This window comes from Rattus norvegicus, chromosome 6 (genome assembly GCF_036323735.1).
Source record: "Rattus norvegicus strain BN/NHsdMcwi chromosome 6, GRCr8, whole genome shotgun sequence".
NCBI lineage: Eukaryota > Metazoa > Chordata > Mammalia > Rodentia > Muridae > Rattus > Rattus norvegicus.
The window spans coordinates 112,391,051-112,406,552 of record NC_086024.1 but is presented as its reverse complement, the minus strand read 5'-3'; the positions used below and the strand labels follow the sequence as shown (position 1 = coordinate 112,406,552).

The 15,502-nt window shown below is 46.6% G+C and overlaps 1 protein-coding gene across 19 annotated transcripts in view; it reads right to left on the bottom strand.

Annotated features, from left to right (window-relative positions):
* The window catches only part of Tmem63c (transmembrane protein 63c), a 71,425-nt gene extending 63,180 nt beyond the window's left edge, over nt 1–8,245 (bottom strand). For 4 of the 19 annotated variants that reach the window (XM_017594159.3, XM_006240382.5, XM_017594161.3 and 1 more), the window contains exon 1: nt 2,364–2,669. The gene's annotated coding sequence lies outside the window, so the exon portion shown is untranslated. Of the gene's footprint in view, nt 1–1,778; nt 1,994–2,283; nt 2,670–7,300; nt 7,455–8,044 lie in introns of those variants that run through there. The other 15 variants (XR_005505527.2, XM_039112330.2, XM_063261950.1 and 12 more) reach the window with 12 other exon arrangements.
* Nucleotides 8,246–15,502: the final 7,257 nt, after the last annotated feature.

The following is a 15,502-nucleotide window of genomic DNA, read 5'->3' as shown; positions in this document are numbered from 1 at the left end:
AGGAAACAGATGGCTTCCACGTAGGCCAGCGTATCCCAGAATAATATTTCTTTCCATATTAAATGCTTGACTCGTTTTCAAAGCCCTCCCACCCATCTGGAGAAAGTAACTTCGTACCCAGCTGTCAGGTAGGGTAACTTGGGACAGAGTGCAAACAAATAGGGGTTCTTGGTCCAGAACAGGCCCTCGGTTCTACGGTCCTGATTCTTCTCCCATGACCTGGGGCTACCATGGGACCTTTTGAAGCCTGGTCTTTCATGGCAAGGGTGAGAGAGTGCTTCCTAGGCTGTGAACAGCTGCCTGTCTCCTGAAGAAGGGCCCCAGTGGAGGTGCCAGGGGAGGTGGATGGGTCCTTCTGGCATTATATTGTCACCCCCCCCCAAGCATCTGGATCCAATATTGTTTTCTTGAGAGTCCATCCTTTCCCACAGATCACCCCCCAGAGAATTCCAGTGACCAGCTAGCAGTCCAACGCACGTTCCCCTCTCTGCAGCCCAGCTCCAAGGACTCTGTACCAGAGGGTATCTCTGGAAAGTGGCCAGGCACATAATAACACCTTTTACTCCACATACACAGAGTCAGAGCCTCTTGTCCTGTTGGGCTCTCAGAGAGACAGCAGGTCCCCTTTCTACAGTTCGCAGCTGCGTTCATGTTCAGAGCTGCTCTTACAGTTGCACAGGCAGGACAGACATCTGTCTTTGGCTCTGATGGATTCACAAGACAGTATACCTCTGTGGGGACATGCTGGCGAGGTAATCATGTGACCTCAGCTCACTCCTTCAAGCTACTTCCTTACCAAGTAACCAGCAAACATTCCGATAGGATCTGCTCATATCAGCCCTATCCAGCAAGGGAGATTCACACCCTCATCTCCCAGGGCTTGGGCAGCAGGGGTGGGGGGTGGAGGAGAAGCAAAGAATAAAAAAGCTCTTCAGCCTGTGCTAAGGTGTGCAGGCAGGAGAAGCAGAGCGCCCCCTTGTACCCACTGTGCCTCTGCACACAAGCTGATTCCGGTTCTAAAATACCAAAGCTTGCTCCCTGCCTCAGTTACCACAAGAAAAAAGGCATTTGCCCCAGGGAGAGGAAGGACAAGATGGCCTGAGACACCCAACCAGGATGGCAGCAGATTAAATGGAGTCTACTTTGGGGGTGCAGTGATCAGAGAGGACAATAAGAAGAAAGAAAGCCATGAGAAGGTGTCCCCACAGACAACCACATCACCCTTCTGGGAACAAGTACCACGGCCTCTTGAAGTAAGAGTTCCCCTCCTTCAGCACCATCTCACCCCCTTGGGGCTTTCCTTGGGCCTCCATCAAGGAGGTGGCACATGACACAGAGACCTAGAAACTTCCTCTGCCACTAAAAGCCACCTCATTATTTTCCTGAACCCACAGAACTGACCCATCACCCCTTCTACACAGTAGTTCTTAGCAGTTTCTTCCTGATCGATTCCAACCCCTGCAGGTGTCTACAACTGTCTCCCCAAGCCTCCTTAAGTTGTAACTCTCTGTATCCCCAGGGATGAGGAGAGGGGGATGCTGAGAGGATTGGGATCTAGAGAGTAAGACAAGCCCCTATTCCTCGGCTGTGGGGGGGATTGGAGGGGACGGTGAGATTGTGCTGGGGAGCCCAGCTCTGTGTAGCTACCAAGTGACTTCCGGCAAGTCAAAGCACCCCTGGACCCCAGTTTCCCCAAGATCTTCATCCAAACCCAAAGTTTCTTTTAAGTTGAGATTGGAAGCAGATCCTGTCTTTAAAAATAGAGAAAGATGACCTACTTCGCTCCCAGGACCCTGCCGCCTTGAAACTCACGCAGCTTAGAACCGGACCCACACACAATCCATCAGTGATGCTGTGGTCACAGAAACAGCGAAGTGGATCGCTTCCTCCCAACCCAGCCCATTGCGTGGGCAGCAGGGCCCTTGGGGAGTCCCTGGGTGGATAGGGGTGGAACTGCCCTGAAAGGAACTTCCACCTACTCAGACAAGAGGCAGGGACTCCCCCCTTCCCCCTCCACCCAGGCAAGCCTCCCGCCCACCTCCATTCCTGCATCCCGTTAAGACAGGTCTCCTAAGCCAAGGCCCTTCCTAGTGGGCGGCTTAGCCCACCCTTTCTTAGGTACATGCCGAGAGACAGCCAATGTGCTCCGCATGTGGCGCAGTCTCCCTTACTACCATCCCTCCAGTTCAGTCCCAGGTTGCCGAAAGCTCTCTAGCAAGCTATCCCTCCCCGCCCCCGCCCTGGTCCAAGACCCGGATCTCATCCCTTCTCCAGGCAGCTCACCGCATCTGCGCCCTCACGGCCACTGCCAACCCCAGGCGAGGAGCTCGGGCTACCAGAATCAGTGACAGGCAACACTCTACCTGAGAGAAGATTGCGGGTGGGTCCTCCTCCTTCTTTTTAGCGGCCTGGTAAAGCCAGCTCCACCTAGCAAGGGACTGTCAGCAAATTCCTCTCTGCATCACCACGGGAGTGGCATCCCGGCTCCTCCCAGTAGGAGGCAACCTTGGCCCCGCCCAACGCTGCTTTGACCTGTGGGGGAACCCGGACTAGATAAGCAGAGACCAAGGCTCTGCCCTGGAAGTCCTGTAGTTACCAGAAACCATGACCATCCCGAATGCACAAGGCTGCCGCTCCCTGGCTGCGGTTTGCAACAACTGAGGCTCTCTGGGCCTTGGCAGCTGCCTTGTCCACCCACCCTCTCCCACGCCTCAAACTCTCCTCTGAGGCCTCCTCGCCCAGCTAGCCAGAAGCAAGGAAAGACATTCAAACCTCACCAAGGTAACACCGTGCCACACCCTAAGACCATATCCGGGAATGGCTCAGTGCTGACTCCTTCTTCAACAAAAGAAAGGTCTATTAATTGACCACAACCCCACCCAGGAGGCCCACAGGAGTGGGATGAGGCCGGTCCATTGTGTCAGGACCACACTCTTCGAGTGGACCTCAAGCTTTGCCAAAGACCTGCCTACCATGCTAAAGAGGCTTTTAATTGGGGGCTGATGCCATGTGTTTACCCCAAGACCACTATGCAAAGTAAGCACTGAGGGCATCCCTCCCTCCTCCTCTCGGCCAGGGCTCAGGCACACTTATTTAGTAAACATTTTATTATGGATAGGAGCCCCTATTGAATAATGTTGTATAATGGTGAAATATTTGTCAGAGCTGTTAACAATATAAAAGACCACGGAGGAAGCCTGTGAGACAAGATCAGGAGACACAGGAGGAGGGGAAAGAAGGTAACTATGTCTTCCTGGGTTTTCATAGCCAGGAGCACTAATACCCTAGCTAACCTGTGCTAGGTCTTCCCATGCCATGTCCCTGTCCCCCCACCTATCACCCTCCACCCTCTAGCTGTTCTGACCTAGCCACGCCCTGAGAACTCAAGGCTGAGCTGCTCTAGACAGGCTCTGTCAAGGTGTATCTTGGTGTGTTCCTACCCTTCCATTTGTTTATCCCCTCAAGGCACAGGAGGGCTTTGACCATTGCTGATTCTACTGCTGCTGAGTGCTGAGTTCTAATCCTGCCTCTGCTGCCGTCCTGTGGTCAGTAACTCACTCCGTCTTTGTTTTCCCTCTGCAAGAGGACTGGGCTAACTGAGGTCTAAGTCTCTCTGCTCTAACCCTCTCACTGGGCTTCTCAATAAGGGCTTATGGGTACAGACACAACCCAGAAAAGGAGAAGAATCTTGTTTAAAGATTCTCCAGCTGGGGCTGGAGAGATGGCCCAGCAGTTAAGAACTCTAGCTGTTCTGGAGGATAATGTATGGGTTCAGTTCCCATACATGGCAGCTCATAACCATCTGTAATGCCAGCTCAGACATGGGATCCAACACAGATATGCAAGAAGGCAAAATAACAATGCACATAAGTAAAAATAATAATTTTTAAAATAAATATTAAAAAATAAGAGTTCCCAGGCTAAACACGATAGCATATACCTTTGATCCCAGCACTTGGGAGGCAGAGGCAGGAGGATCTCTGTGAGTGTGAGACCCCCTGTCTCAAAAAACCAAAAAAGAAAAAAAAAAAAAACAATCCTTAGAGTCTGAACTCAGGTCCCAGCTAGAGCACCTAAGCACAGGGCTTGACCTCTCTGCAATTCCTCATTGCACATATCAAATGGAGTAAATAACAATGACCGTATTATTTACAGGGTCGGGCATGAGGATTTATTACGTGTCTTGAGAACATTGACTGTCATCATTGCTCCCTCATCATTGAACCTGTTATTACTAGGCCATACAAAAAAAAAACAAAAAAACAAAACAGACAGACAGACAAACAAAAAGCCATAGCCCATGGCTAGGAGCCCAGCTAAATGTTAATCGTATGACAGGGGATCATGCAGTGGTCCAGGACTTCATTAAATGCCATCCTTACAGACACCGGGCAGATACAGTGGAAGAAGAGGTGACTGGGTATCCCAGCCAGGCAAATACCGGCCGTCCAGGTGAGGGTCAGGCTTGTAGAAGCTTCTTGGTGAAGCTGTGTGAAAATGACTGGTGGAGGATTTGGCATTTAGTGCCTGTTTACTGAAGACACAGATGCTGTCACTCTTGTGGATTGGGGTGTGCTTATGACCTGTGCCGTCGTCTCTGAACCACTACAAATGCAAGTCTTCGTAATTGTGTTGCTAAAATCTCGCCTTAATTCAGCGTGATCAAGAATGATATCAAGAAGCAAAAGGATTTTCAGTAGCAGAAATGAAACAGCCTGGCTAAGTCAGCTGCTTTTCCTGCCCGTGAGCACCTTGTCTTCCAATAGAGCTCCCCATCATTTGCTCCCCATTACGATCTATCCATCTTATGTGCTTGAATACTTGGTCTGCAACCGGTGGCACCATTTGGGGACATTGTGAAACTTCTGGAAGAGTGCCTAGTGAGCAGAAGTAGCTTGCTGAGGGTGCACCTGGAAAGCCCTTACCATCTCTGTCTTGCCCTGAGTTCTCGCCTCCATGGTCCACCAGGGCGTGAACAAACTGTGGCAAGCCCCCCTCTCCCCTGCCCAACCCCATCCCCTTGGCCACAGACAGAGCCTTTCTGGATACAGTGCTTTCCCTACCATGATAAACTGGATCAAACCCTTCCTGTCTGTCAGATATTCCTTTGCAGCAATGAGAAGCAATCAAACACATAGCCACATTGTTTCAGCAGATGCAGGAGGAATGGCTGCTATGAACCAGAGCAAGCCTTCTCCTTCCCTCTCCCTTGTAACAGAAGATCTCTGAAGTTTGGAACCTTTAGCCAGTGTGTCAGAGATTACACACTGCAGCCACCCCCCCAACACACACACACACACACACACACACACACTCCCACCCCAGCCAGTTGCAGCTCCAGACTAAATCCTTGGCCAGCAGGGGTGACTCTGATGCTGCTGGCTAGGGCTAGCTCCCTAGAAGAACCAAACTCTAAAGACCTGGAGTAGAGTCTAGGCCTGGGATGCTGGGCTGTTTTTATTTTCTCTTGTCTATGTAAGGGGGGGGTGTCAGAAAAAGCATTATCACTGGGCCTCCAGTGTGACCAGGAAACCTACTGAGTAAGTAAGTAGGCTTGGTCTTCACACTCAGGGTAGATCAGCAGGTGGATATCGGAAAGAGAATGGCCTAATGAAAGGTAAGAATGGAGCCAGCAAGATGGCTCAGTGGGCGAAGACAATCTTTACAGAAGCCTGGAGACCTGAGCTCCACCCCCAGAACCCATGTAAAGGTAGGACATCTTCACAGAGTGTCCTCTGAGTCCACACATGCCTAGTGCACCTCTCTCAGTCATAAGTAGGTTTTACAAGAGAGGAGGGGAGGGGGAGGATGGGGATGGGAGGGGAAGAGGGAGAGAGAGGGAGAGAGATGGGGGAGGGAGGGAGGGAGAGGGGGGTGGAATGGGGGGAGAATAGAAAAGTCACTAGCAGCAAGAGAGGTGGCTTCATTCACAGTCTATTCTGGGGGCTGGGAGGGCAGAACAGTATTGTAGGATCCTACTGGAAATGGGCTGAGATTAACATTATCTGCCTCACTGAGACCAGGCTAAACCAATTGCAGAGTATTTTCTTTGTAGAGGAGAACAACAATATATTTAAGAAGAAATCTCAGGGGGGGGAAGAGTGGGGGCTGATATTGGGATGTGAACTGAATAAATAAATCAAATAATCTCAATGAAGAGAAATTAAAATAAAGCTTGTATGTGGAAGAGGAAAAATCTTCAGCGTCCAGAAAAACTAGTTCACCGAAAGCCACATCTTTCCTCGGTGGGTCACAAAACAGAGGTTTTGATTCACAATCACTAGCACTAACCTTCATAGGATGAGGAATTTGTATGTCTATTGTCTAGAACAGTACCTTGGTAACTTAATCTTCTCTCTGGCTGTGAGGATGAAGCCCACATCCTCTTCTTAAGATCTCCTAGTTAATCTGGGACACTAACCAGTGAAAGCAAAGTTCCCAGCCCAGCCAAAGAAGTCCACTTCACTGTCAGAGTGTCCTGTAACCCTTGTCAGTCCCGGCAACTGACCCCTGATGTCCAGAAGCCATTGCATCTGCAACACACACCTGGGCTCCCAAAGAGCTACACATACAAAGACCTTCATTGTCAAGGATGCTTGTGATGGCCAGAACGAGGAACGACGATACAAGGCCAAAGTAACTGCTTGGCGATGCTCAGAATAAGAAGGGAGAGACCCACAAAGGTAGGCTAGGCCCACTAACTGCATGATTTTCACAGTACCACACCAATGGTTTTAGGTTTAGAGGTGGGGGAAGCATACAAGGGTGTCCCTAATGCCTCCTGGCCTGGGGAAAAATTGCAAGACAGCAGCCTAGAGGTCACAGGGGTTAGGCTACAGATCCTATAGGACCCAGAATATGAACTCACGATGCTGACAGGAACAATATTTTCAACTTGGAGCCAAGACACCATTTATATCCTAAAGGGACAGTCTCATTATCCAGGGTACCCTGTCCCCAGCAGCCAAATGAAGAGCCAGTAAAAAAGGTTGGTTTCCTGTCAATGGCTCAGGCTTTTTCTTGTTCTAATTCATCTTGACAGGGGAAGGGAATTTGATTTCCTGAGTAGGTAAGAGAGTAATATACTGTCTCCCGACTAATCAGACATGGAGTTGTAGCTCTGTAGAGAGCTAAAGGTCTGGGGACTGAGTTTACACAAATGGTCATGTCCCAGGCTGAGGACCAAAGTGGAAGACCCTGGGAATCACTTGGCTCTTTCTCAGTGGGGAACTCTGGCCTGTCTCTTCCTAGGGCAGCCTTGAACTCCATCCCTAGTTAGTTTTCCATGATCCCCACTCACCAAGGCTGCACCTAGTAGGTGCTCTTAGTCAGCAGCTGCCTCTTTGACCTGGTTCTTCTGTCCAGGAAGAAGGGAAATTCAAGGAGACCACCCACAGCCACTATCAATGATCAATATTAGAAAGTCCTGGTGGCTGAGGTCAGAGGCAGGTACTGGTGACATCACAATGGGGCAGGCACAGTCTCCTCGGAATTCTGGGGAGTCTAGACAGAGAAGGTTCTCCACCTAGAATGAAGCCAGCCCACCTACCATTGGGCAGGTCTGGGATGAGTGCTTAACCTGCTCCCAACTCCACTTTTGACCCCAACCAATCATGGAATCGTGCCACTAACTCTATTTTATTGTAGCTAAAGAAACCCCTCCCTTTCCTGCAGGCCCACCCTCCATGGAGCAGAAATATGACTTATCCCTGGGCCACTAAGTGAGGATCCCCTCTCCATGACTCAGGCCCAGACTTGAGACCAGCTCTGTCATGTTTGTTTCTTTGAAGGATGGGTACCTGTTTCTTAATGAACCTTGTTTTATAACCTTGTGGAAATAGAGTACAGACAGAAAAACATATCAAACCCAGATGAACACTAACCTGAAGAGTCCCAAAATAAACGCTGATAACCAGTGGCCGAGTCAAGGAATAGAGCATTTACTGCCAGGAGTCTCCCTGTGGAGTCTCCCAGCCTCATTTCTTCCTCCCCAGCCCTCCCCTTCCCAGTCACAGCTCTAGACTGACTTTCCTGAAGGTCCCACCTTGCTTTGCTGTATAGTTGGGCCATCTCCAGTTGGTGTGGTTTGCTTTGTGGTCCAGTTTTAAAGAAAATATTAATGCAATTGGAACATACACAGAGAGGAGAGAGACAGAGAGACAGAGACAGAGAGAGAGAGAGAGACAGAAGGAGAGAGAGACAGAGACAGAGAGAGACAGACAGACAGACAGACAGAGAGAGGGGAGGGAAAGGGAGAGGGAGAAGGGAGGGGGAGGGGGAGGGGGAGGGGGAGGGGGAGGGAGAGAGGAGGGGCGGGAGAGAGATCCATGGTATGGTACATCGTTGCAGTGTATCCAATGTCATCTGCTCTGTGATATTCTAATTGTCTAATTATGCTATAAATTCTTCTACCATGATTGACGTATGTTTAGTTATTTCTGATTTCTCTTTTTATTGGTACATTAGTCCTTGGCTGAACCATGTGCACACTCACGAGCAAAGGAAGAGAGCTCCCCTTGCTTCACACCATCACCAGCATCTGATGGTGTCAGTGTTGCAGGTTTGGGAGATGCCAACAGGTGTGTCCTCCAGGTCAGTAGCAACTTACTGCTGTTCCCTAATGTGGAGGACTTCCCGTGTTCTTACTTGGCGTTTCCTTGTGTGGGTGTGTCTCTTGTTTGTATTTCGTTAATGTGTCTGTTGCTTGTTTTAATTGGTTTCTTGATTTTATTTTTATTGCCAAATCTTAAAGATTATATATTTTGGATAACAGTACTTTATTAAATGTGGCTTTTACAACGACTTCTCTCATTCTGTGGCTTGTCTTATCCTTTTGACATTGCCTTATAGGACAGAAGTTTTCAATTTTAATGAAGTCGAGCTGCCCAATCAATTGTTTCTTCCATGGATTATGTCTTTGGTGTTGTATCTAAAATGTCATCACCATACCTAAACCGTCTTAGGCTGCCCTGAGCTGCCTTCTGGGAGTTTTAGAGTTTTGTATTTTACACTTAGTCTTAAGATGTGTTTTGAGCTGTTTTTTGTGAAAAGTGTAAGCTATGCTTTAGTCCTTTTCGCCCTGTGTGGATGGCCAGTTCCAGCACAATGTGTTGATGACTGTCCTTGTTCCCCTGTGCTGCTTGCGTTTGTTTGGTCATGTATGTGGTGGTGGCTTGAATAAGAATGATCTTTATAGGCTCAGATCTATGGATATTTGATCCTCCGTTGGAGGAACTGTTTAGGAAGGATTAATGGGTGTGGCCTGGCTAGAGGAGGTGAGTCACAGGAGCAGGCTCTGAGGCTTCAGAAGCCTCCCACAATCTCCAGTGTGTTTTCCTCTCTGTTTCTTATTTGTGTATCAAGATGTGAGCTCTCAGCTGCTGCTCGAAGTACCTGTTGCCCTGCCTTCTCTCCACCTTCTGAGACTCTAGCCCCCTGGAGCCATAAGCCCACTTAAACTCTCTTTTAAACGTTGCCTTGGTCATCCTGGCCTTGTCACAGAAATAAAAAAGCAACACACATGTAGAAGTACATCTGAATTCAAAATTTAATACATGCAAGCATGAATTTTCTACGCAGACAATCATATCATCAAGAACAGAAGTAGTGTTCTTTCTCTCTTCCCTATCCACATTATATCATTTCCTTGTCCTGGGCTGCATTAAGTAGGATTTCCAGTCTGGTGTCAAAACGCTGTGCTGAGGGAGTTAATTATTTTTCTTGATCTTGCGGGAAAGCTTCAAGCATCTTACTGTTAAGTTCGCTATTACGCACACATTTATTGGAGATGTTATTTACAGGTTAAGGATGTCCTCTCTGTTTCTAGTTTGCCAGGAGTCTTCATTTTTTAATTTTAAAGGCATGTGTGCGTGTGTGTGAAGACAACTTCTGAGAGTTGGTTCTTTCCTTCCATCATTTGATCTGGGGATCAAATCTAGGTCATCGAGCTTGGCATCAGCCCACCACACTGTATTATGCTAACTGCTTTGTTAGTACTGATAGAGTTTGGATCTTGAACACCTCTAAATGTCCACACATCAAGTGTGGTTCTCAGGATGGTGCCATGGGGAAGTGGTAGGACCTTTGGTGGGAGAGGCCTAGCAGAAGTCATGTCCTTCCCTGAAGGGGGACGTTGGAAGCCTAGCCCTTCCTCTTCCTTCACCACTGCCATGAGGTGAGCTCCTCATTCCACAATGTGTACCCCCATGTGCTCCTTCACCTCAGGCTGGAGAGCAATGGGACCAACCATGGACTGAAAGCTCTAAAACTCTAAGCTGAAATTACCCCATCTAAAAAAAAAGATTTATTTATTTGATGTACATATATGTATGTATAGACAGTGTCGCTTGACTTCAGACACACCAGAAGAGGGCATCAGATTCCATTACAAATGGTTGTGAGCCACCATGAGGTTGCTGGGAATTGAACTCAGGATCTTTGGAAGAACTGTCAGTGCTCTTAACCACTGAGCCATCTCTCCATGTCCAGTTTGTTTCTTTGAATGTTGAAGCACTCTTGCAAACCTGAGAAAGGTTTCCTTTGATGTATATATAATTTTTTATAAAGTGTATTTGAATTGCAACATTTTACTGTGATGTTTTTGTCTACGACCTTAATTAAGTTTTATTAATACCTTTGTGCCTAATAGCAGTGAAATGGTAGTCATAGAATAAGTTAGTATGGTTTCTTATACTTCTGTGTTCTGGGATAGATGGTGAAGACATCATCTATTTCTTTCTTCCTTTAATGTTTGGTGAGTTCACTCGTGAATCCATCTGGTTCTGGTGTTCTGTTTTGGAAGGAAATTGATTATTCCTATTTGAAGTCTCCAGCAGATATAGGCCTTTCCAGATGGTCTATTTCTTCTGGTGAGAACTTTGGCAAGTTGTGTCTTTCGTGGCATTGGCTTGTTTCATGGAGGCTCTCAAGTTGGTGGGCATAAAGTTGTCTGTAATATCCATATCCCCTTAGTCTTCTCAGTCTGTGAGGAATGTGCAATGTGGACTCCAGGTAGATATTTTATCTTGTAATTTTGTTTTCTTTCCCTCCCTCAGCCAAGAGTCTTGTCAATTTAAGCAGTATATATAATTTTTATAGAGGTAAAACATATAAAATTTACTTTTTTTTTTTTTTGCATAGCGGTGCTGGGAAATGAACCCAGGACCTCTCACAAGTCAAGCAATCGCTCTACCACTAGGCTGTGCTGCTGCAGCTCCAATCTTTTTTTTTTAAATAACCAACTTGTTTGTTTGAGGTTTTTCTTTTTGAAATTTTATTCTGAATGTGATTTAGCTCAACTCAGACTTTTGGAGCACACCCCTTTTATTCTTCTTTATTTTGTATTTCGTGTGTAGGAATGTTTTACCTAACATCTGTGCTGTGTATGTGCAGTGCCTGTGGGGGCCACAAGAGGGCAATAGATCCCCTGGGACTGGAGCTGGGAATGGATGGCTCTGAGCCACCATATGGTGCTAGGAATAGAACCCAGGACCTTTGGAAGAGCAGCTGAGCCATCTATCCAGCCTCCCCCCACTTCCTAAATGTTTTCATCCAATATATATTTTGATGTTCTTTCCTCAATTCCCCCCAGATTGTCCCACCTTTCTAACCACTCAACTTTATGCCCACAAACACACCCAAAACACCACCAAAAAGAAAAAAACAAAACAAACAAGCAAAAAGACCAATAAGACAAAAAGTACCCAAACAAAGCAAAATAAAACAAAATCTTTTTTTAAAGATTTTTATTTATTATATATGAGTACACTGTAGCTGTCTTCAGACACCCCAGAAGAAGGCATCAGATCCCATTACAGATGGTTGTGAGCCACCAGGTGGTTGCTAGGAATTGAACTCAGGACCTCTGGAAGAGCAGTCGGTGCTCTTAACCACTGAGCCAACTCTCCAGCCCAAAACAAAATCTTTTTAAAAGCACATTACCTATGTTTACATGGTGGTGGGTACATGTGCCACGTCACACATGTAGAGGCCACAACACATATGTAGAGGCCACAGCACACATGTAGAACCACAGCATACATGTAGAGGTCACGTAATACATGTAGTGGTCATGTCACACATATAGAGGTCATTTCATACATGTAGAGGCCACAGCACACATATCAAAGCCACGTCACACATGTAGAGGCCACAGCACACATATCAAAGCCACGTCATGCATGTAGAGGCCACAGCACACGTGTAGAGGCCAGAGGACGACTTGGAGGTGTTACTGTCTTCTTCCACCACGTGGGTCTCTGGAACCAAACTCAGGCCAGGCTTGGCAGCCAGCGTCTTTACCCACTGAGCCATCTCACTGCCCCCAACCCCACCACCAGTTCTGATAGTATTTTGGAGGGAAAGGGGAGATTAAGACAGGGCATGTAGCTCAGGCTAGCTTAGAACTCACTAGGTAGCCTAGGTTGCCCTCAGACTCCTATGTGCTAAAATTATAAAATTGAGTCACGGGCTGGAGAGATGGCTCAGTGGTCAAGAGCACTGGCTGCTCTTCCCGAGGTCCTGAGTTCAAATCCCAGCAACCACATGGTGGCTCACAACCATCTGTAAGGAGATCTGATGCCCCCTTCTGGTGTGTCTGAAGACAGCTACAGTATACTTATCTATAATAAATAAATATTTTTAAAAAAATAAAATTGAGTCACCATTCTCGATTCTTAATCTTTTTTAAGTTACGTAGGTTTTAAGTTCACAGCCATCAGACCCATCCACCTCTGTGTGTCTTTTCATCTTGTAAACCTGAAACTCTAAGCCCATTAGGCAGCATGGCTTACTGCCTCCTCCCCTCCCCTTCGCCTCTGAAAACCAGAATTAGACTTCCTGTATCTGATTCTGATTAACTTCTTTTAAACTGTTTAAAAAAAATTTTTTTTTTACCTGCATTGGTGTTTTGCCTGCAATCCATGAGGGTGTTGGATCCCCTAGAACTGGAGTTACGGGAAGTTGTGAGCTGCCATGTAGGTGCTGGGAATCGAACCCAGGTTCTGTGGAAGAGTTAAGGGCCCTTAACCTCTGAGCCATCTCTCCAGCCCCCTTTAAATTTTTTTAATATATTTTTGTTTTATTTTAGTGTTGGCTTGCATGTGTTTACCATGTGTATGCAGTACCTGAGGAGGATCCCTTTGGAACTGGAGTTAGAGATACTGGGAGCAGCCATGTGGGTGCTAGAAGTTAAGCCTGGGTCCTCTGCAAGAGCAGCCAATGCTCTTAACCACTGAGCCATCTCTTTTGCCCCTAGACTAATGCCTTCATCTCAGTAGACTCAGACGGTGTTTTTTACTATTGCGACTGGCTTAATACTCTTACATGCTGTGCCAGCACGGTTCCCACAGGAGTTTCCACCGTGGTTTTGTTTTGTTTTGTTTTGTTTTGTTTTGTTTTGTTTTGTTTTGTTTTGTTTTGCTTTGTTTTGTTTTTCCCCTCCCTGTCTCTCTGTCTGGGGCAGGGAGGCTATGGTTTGCCAGGCGACCTCACTCTTCTTTCAGATCTAAGGCGGGTCACTGCTTTGTCAGTTAACTTGGTTGTTACTTGCTAGGACGACTGCCCAATTCCAGGTTCCTCACTTGCCCCTGCTCTGTGACGTGCTCTTTACTGTCTTTACAGACGTCCTGGATGAACCAGTTCTTCTTGAGTGTTTAATGTAGTAAGATAGGTTTCGTCCCTTTTTCTTTGCATCGTGAATAAGAAATGTTTCCAAACCAAGCATGGTGGTGTATTCTTTTAATCCCAGAACTTGGGAGGCAAAGCCAGATGAATCTCTGTGAATTGGAGCTTAGCCTGGTCTACATAGTGAGTTCTAGGAAGCCAGACCTACATTATAAAACCTGTCTTAAGACCCTGTCTTAAAAGGAAAAAAAAAAAAACCCACGACCTTGAGAGATAACTCCATGTTAGGGCAGCAAGACCGATTGGATGGACTGATGTTGATCTCTGGAACCCACAGGAAGGAGAGAACTGACTCCCATAAGTTGCTCTCTGAACTCCATTTGTATGCCATAGCACATGTACACACGTGCGCACATGCGTGCAAACACACACACGACATATTTGTTCTTTAACTGAAAAAGAAATATTTTTTCTTTCTCCTAAAAGCTATGAATTTTTTTTTTGTTGCGGTTATTGTCGAGTTTTTAAGATTTTTCTTGGTGGTGGTTGTGGTCGTTGTTTGGAAGTTTTGGTTTATTTGATTGTTTTTATTAAGTCAAAAATACAACTTGTGATACGTGTTGAGAATGGCACAAGAGATATTCCAAAGGTCTATTCCTAGCTGGTTATGCTAACAGAGGCCAGTAAGATACGCTGAAGAGGCAGAGGCAGGAGGACACAAAGACTTTATTCTTTCGCAAATGTACCAAGTAGCTGGTAGAGCTGACCTTTGTGGATCCAGAAATACTAGCATCAGCGGGAAAGGCTAGGTGGAAGAAAGCAGGCAGCAAAGAAACCAGCTGAGTATCAGCCTTTGGGATTGTGGGTTCCATGTCTTATATCAGCCCTGAAAAGAGCAGAAATAGCCACATGTTTTTAAAAACCCGATTGTTTAATCTCTTTGGTCCAGGAAGACTATTTTCCTTGTTGTTGTTGGCTGGGGGTGGGGGCAGTAAACACATGTGTGTCAGTGAGGGTAGGGTGGGCAGAGATCAATGTGGGGTGTCTTCCTTGATCGCGCTCAGCCTCATTTTTGAAGTGGAGTCTTTCACAGCTTGTTAGCCCGGCTGTCAGAGCTCTGGGGTCTGCCTGTCTTTTTACCCCAGCACTAGGGCTAGTGCACACACCCCGGTTTGTTGTTATTTCATGGATGCTAAAGACTGAACTCAGGTTGTCATGCCTGACTGCAGGCACTCAGCTATTTTCCTCACTAAGTCATCTTCCCAAAGTCCCCCTCCCCATTCTTCTCGTTTTACCTCACCTTGCAGCCTGGTTAGTTGTGAGTTCCTCATCCTTCTGCCTGCCCGCTGGGAGCACTGCCCGCTGGGAGCATTGCCTGCTGGGAGCACTGCCCACCGCCCCGGGCGTGCAGCTTCAGCTCACCTACCAGGGAACTGTCTCAGGACTGAGACTCTCTGGAGGCTGGGACAGGAAGATGAGTATTTTGAACTGCATAATGTGTTCTTGTATAGAGATGACATAACATCAAACCGGCCTGTTTCTTCCTTTCTCCTTTTCTATTATAAAAATTGCAATATTGAAACTTCTTTCATATTAACACTTTCTGTTATTCCTCCAACAGAATGATTTTTAATAACTTCATGACTATCAGGGTAATAGGTGTTTTTTTGTTTTGTTTTGTTTTTTTGTTTTTTTTTTTTAGTTCAGAGATCATAAAAATCTTGAAATCTGAGGCCATTGGGACTAGTAGACGGCTGATTAATTTTTAAAATATGGTAAAATGAACACTCATTAGAGAAAAATTTTAGGTCACGCTAACTGATTCAGAGAATAAAGAGAGGGGGAAAAAATCTGTGTTCTTTCTGCAAAGTTTTACATG